The sequence below is a fragment of the Lytechinus variegatus genome, chromosome 19, assembly GCF_018143015.1.
Source record: "Lytechinus variegatus isolate NC3 chromosome 19, Lvar_3.0, whole genome shotgun sequence".
NCBI classification, from domain to species: domain Eukaryota; kingdom Metazoa; phylum Echinodermata; class Echinoidea; order Temnopleuroida; family Toxopneustidae; genus Lytechinus; species Lytechinus variegatus.
In genome coordinates, this window is record NC_054758.1 from 8,624,241 (window position 1) to 8,634,287 (window position 10,047).

Here is a 10,047-nt window from a genome sequence, read left to right on the forward strand (position 1 = left end):
TTGTTGGATTTGATGTTGTCAGTCATGTTAATCAAAATTTGAGATTTTTAAAGAAATGTTGGCTTCATTTTTGATGTTTAAATTTGAACTTGAAACTTGTTTGAAAAATTAAGAAATACATTGACACTGAAATACAGGTTGATTATGAAATTTTCATATATGGGTGACAGGTACAATTTCAAGAATTACAAGAAATGCACTTCAGGTTGCTCATTGTGAAACCATAATAACTTTCTCAATTTAATTCTCAATCGCTAACATGGATTTTTTATTTTATGTTTTTTTGTCATTGACTTGCAATGTTATTAAACAGTTTATGAATGAGCAATTATTTAACTTTCTCAATTTAATTCTCAATCGCTAACATGGAATTGTTATTTTATGTATTTTTGTCATTGACTTCCAATGTTATTAAACAGTTTATGAATGAACAATTATTTCACTTGTTTCTTATTTTCAGTTTCGTGTATCTTATCATACCACACATCGTACAGCATATTTGTATGACTAATTTGTTCAGCAAGCCAAACGAGTTTTAAACTTAGTTGAGCCTGCCGAACTAACCAAGATTAGTAGAAAGAGACATCGTTTTTACGATCCTATAGCGCTAGTAGGGCAGGTTTAAAATTGGTAAAGCCCCTGCCGTACGAATAGTTTCATTGGTAAAGCAAATTAGTTCGGCATGTCCAACCAATTTATTGCATCGCTAAGCATGCCTTACAAACTACTAATTAGTAGAACTAGACATTGTTTTTACGAACTTTTGCTTAGTAGAACTTACGAAATAATGTTTTCAGTGTTGGCCATAAAATGGTGTGTTGGGAAGGAGAAAAATAAATTAAACAGAATGGTGAAAGTTTGAAAGAAATTGGACAAGCAATAAGAAAGCTATTGCTGTTTTAAAATTGAGATCACTAATACTTTGTAGATTTCAAATTGGCAACTGGGTAAGTAAATTATGACAAGGGGCAAGGACAACTTTCCCATAGGCCATGTACTTTATTATCAGGGATTTGTGGTTTTCTCCTAAGTACCCATTCCCCTGGGGCAGTAATCTAAGTATAACCCAGATCGCATATTGTTTTATGTCCTCATGAAAGAAATATATAATTTGAAATAAAACTTTTGGGGAAAATGACAATTTAGCCGTAATATGTATTGGAGTGCATGGAAGAGTAGTCCTTGCCTTACATCACTTTGACATCCCATATGTGGCCAATTCGAAGCCTCCATGGGTATAGTGATTACCAATATTTACAACATTTAAAAATTCTTAACTTTCTTGTTGTTTGTCTAATATTGTTCAAACTTTCAGCTATCAACTTGTCTGATTTTTCTTTTCCTTATAAAAACAAGTTTTTATTTGGGTTGGATTCCCCTTTAAGTGTAGGGTTTCACACGCCAATACTTGTTAAGGGGTGCATTTTCAGAATATGGAAATCACGTGTTTAGGGTGCTTTTCGAGACCCCATGGTCGCGCATAGTATCCACTCGTAAATGGAGTGGTCCCCCGGGGCTCAAACGCGCAAGCGAAATGTTCGCTTTATGCATACGCCATTTTTATCAATACCTTAATCGTCAAGGAAGTGCCAGCAGTCAGCAATTGCTTGAACTTACTAGCAAAAGTATTTGCTCGCTCATGCATACGGAATCAAGCAAAAGCCTAGAAAACGCAATTGCTGGAAAGCAATTGCTTCAAGCACAAGCGATAGTTAGCCAAGGAGTCAATTTTTCAAGATGGCATATGGCGGCCATCTTGGATTTGACCTGAAGATGACCTTATATTGCAAAAATGATTACAGAAATCGGTTCTACACATCTCTAAAACCCTAAAACGAGTCATTACTCATCATTTTGTGGACAGTGGTTCAAAAGTTAGGTTTTCAAGATTGCATCTGGCGGCCATTTTGGATTTATGCAAATTAGCAAAATTGCCCAAACGGCAACTTTGGGCAACCAAGCTGAATTTGTTCTAGGACCCCATACGAACACGAATCAAGAAAAAAAACTTCATCGGAAAGAACATTTCTAGGTTGGTGTATTGAGCCTATGAGACTGTCAAATCGACTAATAGTAGGCATTCAGTTTACCCTTACTACAGGAAGAAAACTTGTACATGTAGGCTACTTTACACCTTTGGGTTCTCTCTCAGTTACATAAACATGATTATAAGACGCGATAAGATGCGATAAAGAAAACGCTCAAGCTGCTCTGAAGGTACTTGAGAAAGCCAAAGCAAATGGTTTAAAGCACAAGCAAAATGTTCGTTTTATGCATACTCTTTTTAGCAATATCTCGATCATGGCTCGATTGTGAAGCAAACGCTTAGTACTATTAGGCATTAGCAATTGCTTAAGAGTACTATAGCTAAAGCTTTTACTCGCTCATTTTTATGCATACGGAATCAAGCAAAAGCCAAGCATAAGCCTATAGCAAATGCAATTGCTTCTTTTTATGCATTGATTTGTCCTAGAGTTCCTGTCATTCGTGCGTTTTTACTCCAATGAGTGCATGTCGAAAAGCTTCAGTTCCCCGTTTTTAAGGCTATTTTACGATGTTGCGGTACAATATTTAATCATCTTAAAAAGGAATTCCACTATCATTGCATGATTTATCATCATCATTGTATCCTTTCTACTTGTATTATACTTAGCAATATTATTCGTTTGCTGCTCTTAGGTCTTTATTTTTGCTGCAATTACAATGAAAGGACAATGGCATGGTGACCAAGGCCCCATCTTAAAAAAAGTTACGATTGATCTGATCAATCACAGCTATGGAAAGCAACAACAGCATCTAAAATACATGTTTGTTCAAAATATTTTTAATATGATGTAAAGTCATGCGTTTTCTTAAAAATTTCAGGGTGCTTTTCTTTTCTTACAAAGGACATTGTGCAATCATGATATTGTTGAATTCCCATATTGTTTCAATAATATTGATGGGATCAATCGAAACTCTGTAAGATGGGGCCCAGACATGCTTTTCATTTTTCTGTCGATTGGCGAACCAATGTCCTTGGTGTAATCCTAGAAAGAAGACCACAAACCAAAGTGGAAAATATAATTTGGTTAATGGATTCGCAAAGCGTGTAGACATCGTCAATCATTAAAATACTAATTTCTGGAGTTATAGAAGCCAATATTGGAGCCACAATTAGCAATTATTTTGCCACAGGATCCCATTCCCGTGGATAATAACATTGTGGTAGTGTTTTTTCTGTCTTGGGGGTAGGGGGTAGCTTATTCTTCATGATCGTACACACTCATTTCAAAATGACATATACACTGTAAAATCTGCGGTGTTCAAACTGACACCAATTGGTGTTATTAGAGAATCACACCCCGAGGTGTTAGAATTACACCCCAGAGATTATACGTAACACCAAAGAGTGTAAACGTAACAACAAAAGGTGTTATAATAACACCTATAGGTGTAAAACTAACACCACCAATTTAACACCGGTGTAAAATAACTGGTGTGGTCTTCTATGTACACCGGTTAACACCACAGTTTTTGCTGTGTACCACAAAGGCGCGTATTACTACTATTCATTTGTTAGGGCGGGAAAATGGTATGAATAAAGTGCTAATGGAAGTATGACTATGTCCTTTTTCTAAACTTGCCACTTTAATAGTGAGTTACGGATGGGTTAATGTGATACTATAAATGCATAAATTATTGAATGTAATTGAAATTATGCTAGTGGTAAAATTGTGGTAATTGCCAAGCACGATTTAACTTGGCAATAGATATACAATTTCCTCACTCATGAAGCCAATTCGGCAATTTACATGATTAACATGATTAAATGATATAATACAGGTCTATAGTCTAAAAGGGAATAAATAATATGTAATTATATGTATATTTCCCTTTACAATACTAATTTGCGGGTCCATACCCCCCCCCCCTCATCTGTACACCAGTATTAAAACATGTTTTATAATGCAAAAATTATTTTGTCTTAAAGGAAACAATCATTGAGAAATACGTTTTACACTAAAACGTAATTGTTGTTGTACATTGCATAGTATCTTTTTTTCTCTCCTTCCCAAGTTTTGGGGAAAATACACACTCTACACATGACTAATTGGGAGGCGACTGCAACACCTCCCCCCCGGGCTTTTAGCATTTATGTTCTTGTTGACTACATATTGATGGTCTAACTTTTCTGTTTTTCAGAATAGTTTATAATAGGCAACAATGATCTCTAAGATAGGACGAGATTCACCCATTCGCAAAAAGATTACATGACAAATTTGCAAAACTATATTATGATCACTATCTATTTCTCATAAATCTCAAGGTTTTAAAATAGTTTAAATAAAAAAAGGATAACTACTTCAGTGGAATACATCATTCAATGGTAGCTAATTACATGCCATTTACATCGATTTTCATGTACAAAAAATACCAGTCCTGATCAATACGATATCAAATATTTCCAACGTTTAACAATATTCTCACGTTATCGTATATCATGTATATGATTCTTAATATCGCAAGTCTAATACAAAACATGGCAGATTAATACTTGGCAAAAATGTACCAAATGAAATGTACAGTCAATATTTTTTTAGTCAAACCCTGAAATACAACACCACTCTACAATGAACACAAACAATCGTATGAAAGAAATATCTAGCTGTGCCATCGATAAGAATAACTGGAAAACACACTGAGCTCCCGTGGCATGGCAGATGTTGCTATGTTAGGCAGGCATAGCACAAAAATCCTGTATAATACACGATGTGTACAGCTCGAACGAAGCTAGCCAGGCTGTGATAATTGTAAAAATAATAATAGCTGGTTTTAAAAGCGCCTTTTGCCTGAGGATACCAAGCGCTTCTATTATTAACCCGGCCTTAGCTCGAGCTAACATCATCGATATAGGCACTCAGTGCATGTGAGGAATTAATTCTCACCTGGGTAGATGCATGCAGATCTGGAATCTAGTAGATTATCAAATATTTCCTATTTTCCATATAGTGGCCTTATGAGCCCCCAAAATCTAATTTTGTGACAGATTTTGTATTATTCAGATATGAGTTTATACCGTTCGTTTAATAATATACAGATATTGACTGATGGAGTGTGTAATACGAACATTCTTTGGACCGCCGGTGCGCGCTTCGGAAACCCCCTTGGGAAAATATAAATCCTTAAGGCGGTCCAAAGAAATTTTTTACACACCCCATCAGTCAATATCTGATATATCAGATGGCCTTGAATGACGAAGATAGATCTAACATTAAACATAAAGTTAGGTCTACGGTGCGTGCAGTAGATTACGCAGTTGTGTATGATGTTCACAGTGACTGATAGAACTGGTATAAGCAATCTTAGTCTATAGCGCATTGAATGCCCATTTTCTAAAACCAAGTTTGTTTAGGCCTATCTTTTTAGATCTAATTTAGAGTCCAGTCCAGGACCCAAGAGCTGGCAAGGCAAATCGAGAATGCATGTTGAGCCATGATCTGATGCATATATTCTGATTGGGGATGCGTGACTAAATTAGATCTAGGCCTATGTCAGACTACTGTTGGTGCCTGTGGTGGTCCTGATCTTTCTATTGTCGAACCAGGTCCAAATCTAACCAGGATCTACTGTTTTGATAACACTAACTTACCTTGTCGTAAGCCAGAAGTAACGTTAGATTACTCGAACTTTCACTAAGTTTTAGACCCTAGCCTAGATCTATATCTAACACGTTAAACAGTTAGGCCTAACTTAAGTTAGATCTTGGCCTAAATCTAGATTTAGTACTTACCCAATTTTATCGTCCAAAAGGCAAAAGCTGATCTTATTCCTCATTGCTCATCAGATATCATCACAAATCTTTTGACGTTAGACCAAATCCAAAAGTTAGCTAAGCTTCAGTCTCTATCTGCTAAACTAACTGTTCGTTGGCTCCAAATCACAATACATACCGTACGGTATCCATTATTAGTATATCCTCAGAATTTCAGATATCACGGTTATTCCTGTCTAATCAAATAACTGAAGAAAGCCTAACGTTAGATCTAACGTTAACTCGTAGTAGGCACCTTCTCGTCGTTGGACTCAACTCACTTAAATTCCGCGGTCCGTTACGTTCGTTACGCCACAACTGGGCCTTGTGGCGTGCGCCTGTAATCCAAGCTGTGGGGAAGTTACAAATTGATGCAGAGGTTCGAGCCCTGGTCACGTCTTTCGGATGGTGACGTTAAAGGTCGGTCCCAGACGTTAATAATCATATCTGATTGATACACGTCTGACAAAACTCAAATACATACATACGTTCGAAGAGTGTTGATCGATTACAAACGATCGCTACTTAAGTCCCACATGCGTTATTCCCGTGTGTGTTGAGTTTTGTCAGACGTGTATCAATCAGATATGATTATTTACGTCTGGGACCGACCTTTAACGTCACCATCCGAAAGACGTGACCAGGGCTCGAACTTCGAACCTCTGCATCAATTTGTAACTTCCCCCACAGCTTGGATTACAGGCGCGCGCCACAACGCCAAGGAGGGCGCCATACACGTAGAAAAATATATTCATGGACCCGCTGGTCAATATATTCGTCGAAGGTGGACCGGATAGCAAAATACATTGATTTCGATCATATCACGTGACGCGCTGTGGACCGATCGCGCTTAGCTTTATATATATATATATATATATATTGATATTTATATATACAGTGCGTTTCAGAAAAAAGGTAATCCAAATCTACAGGGCTGATATTCGGATCATATTTATTTTTGTAAAATTATTTTGCATGGATATGAAATAGGAACTAATAAGCCTTATATTCATACCCTATTTGTACCATTTGCGCCACGCATGACTGAATTGATTGATGTTAAAGACAACAGGTGCATGTACCACTTTTTCCAAGTTTTGGTAATGTGCACTTGATAGAATGAAATATTTTTTAAAGTAATTTTCAGAATGAACAACCAAGGCATTCCTCTGAAATGATTATTGAAAGTTTAATTCACCCTCACCTTCAACATGTCCTCTCCTTTGCACACAAAACCGACAGCGTGGAAAGGGTTAAGGATATCTTGGACAGTTCGTCATACCATTGTCGGATCATTGCACAAAAGCATCCAACTCTTGGCGAATTCGGCCTGGCAAATCATCAACATCTTGGGAGGAGTTACAAGCACTTTGTTTTTCAAGTGTTCCTAAAGGAAATCATCACAGGGCATGAAGTCGGGGGATCTTGGCAGCCATTCTACTTCATAGATTATGGCAACAACTTGATGGCGATCCAAAGAGTTCTCTAAGTCTATCTCGAACGACGTGGAACTTGGAAGGATGGACAGGAGTGCTGTCCTGAATCCACCAAAGATGCAGGTACACTCCTCGAACCTGTCTTTCAAAACGTTCGTCCAATGTGGTACGATCTCCTGGTTAATCAATTTTGCAAGTCGGCCTACATTCGCCCACTTACACTCGTTTGGAAAAAAAAGTCCACAATCAAAAGATTTTTGCCAGCTCAGGCATCGATGAAAGTATTTACATCATACTTTCTCCCATACGTGTATACTGTATCACAGCAATACCTTTAATCCAGCTGAGGCATGGCGGCTTGTCATTGTTCAAAACCCAACCTTCACCCGACAAGGAAATTATAATTGGTATAGTGTCGAAAATCTGTCTATCTGACGGTAATCGGATCGGGTGACGGGGTTGCCCTAGCCACTAACCCGTCTCTGTGGTTAAGGCACTGGAGTTCAAAGCTGGGGGCCCGGGTTCGATTCCCTGCAGAGACTTTTTTCGGCATCACCAATTTTTCCAAAGGGTAGATAGCTCTGGGGACCTTTGATTTGAGCTACGCCTACATTGTTCTCTTCATCCATTTCTTTCACACAATATTTAAATAAGAGTTGCCAAAGTTGTTATACATGTATTACTTCACACATTTGTATACTGTCTCCCATACTTGTACTTTATCACATCAATACCTTTGATCCAGCTAAGGCATAGCGGCTTGTCATTGTTCAAAACCCACCTTCACGCGACAAGGAAATTATAATTTGTATAGTGTCGAAAATCTGTCGGACGGTCAATGGGATCGGGGTCGCCCTAGCCACTAACCCATCTCTGTGGTTTAGTGGTTAAGGCACCAGCGTTCAAGGCTGGAGGCCCGGGTTTGATTCCCGGCAGAGCCCTTTTTCGGCATCACCTATTTTTCCAAAGTGTAGATAGCTCTGGGCCTGATTTGAGCTACGCCTACCAATGTTCTCTTCATCCATTTCTTACACACTACATTCGCCGACATATATATAGGTTGGCGAAGTGGAAATTGGACCACCTGGGCATTAAATTCAATAAGAATTAGATTAAGTGCTATATTAAAGACCAAGTAAAGTGGTGACCAAATAGCAATTACACTCATTTAAAATTAGACCAAATGGGTATAGCCCATGTGGTAGTACTAGACTTTCTGGTTCTAGGCTAATAATATGAATACATTCTAAATTCATAAACTTGTATTTACTACTATATCTTCTTCACCAACCTCAATTGCCTTAATATCCTTGTCTTCATTAGATGATTTTTATCAAAAGATGCAAACCAAAATTATATATTTTGAAGAAAAAATACGTTACATTCCTCTTTTCTGCAATACTCAGAACAAATACACAACCACAAACAAAATTTCTATCAACATATATTATCGGTCTACTGATTTATTGCACTTAAAAAATTGTTCAACAATGTCAGTATACAAATAACTCAATCCAACAAGTTGGCCTTAGGAAACAGATGAAAACTGGTGAATAATTTGTTAAGAAATAAACTAAATCACATTGTGTATTCCTTTGTGTTGTTTTTTTTTGGGTGGAGGGGGTACCAGGTACTTATCTTTCCTGTATAATATCTCATATCTTTTCTTCCCAAGTTGACTTGATTTAACCTCATCATGTTGACTTATAACTTTAAATTACTTGCCACTGCAACACACAGGTTACCTTGCCAAATAGGTTTCTAAAATTATTACATGGACATCTATATCACTATGGCAAAGTTCTAAAGAGTTGCTATATATCGACTTGATATAATTTATGTAACCATATCAGCACATTAATTTTTGGGAGTCAACTTGGCAAGATACCTTACGTCCATGAAAACATGTATCTTAGTATTAGAAGACAACATTCCCACATACTATTTGTCGGCATATCAATTTACAAAAGTGAAGTTGACTTGGTAAGATGAAACACCTCATCAGGAAATGACAAGCTCTTGTATTCTTTGCATATAAAGTAAAAGAAGCATGTTGTTTAAGTCCTTCACTCTAACAACAAGTTGTTTAAAGTTTTAAACAATTGTAAAAATAAATGAAATTCTTAACTTTTTAAACAACTTGTTTAAAATTCACACAACTTGTTACAAACTTTAAACAATAGCTATGAGGGTGGCGGACAATAAGCAACATGCATTACAAATGTAAACAACATTTTTAAAGTGTAGGTATTCTACACAAGGATCACAAAAAAATGCTCACTGGAGAAAAAAATTTAAACAAGTGGAATTCCTCTGGCGGTCTCACCTGCATCACATGATTCAATAAAGCAGCAGTGTTGACTTTAAAAACTACTATAAAATAATTATTCACAAAGAACACCATTCATATCATGATACAATACTATGTTCATTGATATTTGACCTTGATCATGTGACCTAAAACTTGTCAGTGATACTTGATTACCCCTATATCCACATTTTATACACTATTTCTACAGACTTTCAAAGTTATGAAAGCAATCTAATAATTACCTCTCAAATGTCCAAAGTTCAATAACCTTAAATGACCTTTGACTTTCATCATGTGACCTGAATCTTGCATGAAATGTTCAGTGATACCTGATGACTCTGATGTCCACGTTTTATGAACTAGACCAATAAACTTACATGGATATGATTGTAATTCAATAAATACCCCCAACATGGACAAAGTTCATTGACCTTTAATGACCTTGACCTCGGTCATGTGACCTGAAACTCGCACAAGATGTTCAGTGATACTTGGTTACTCTTATG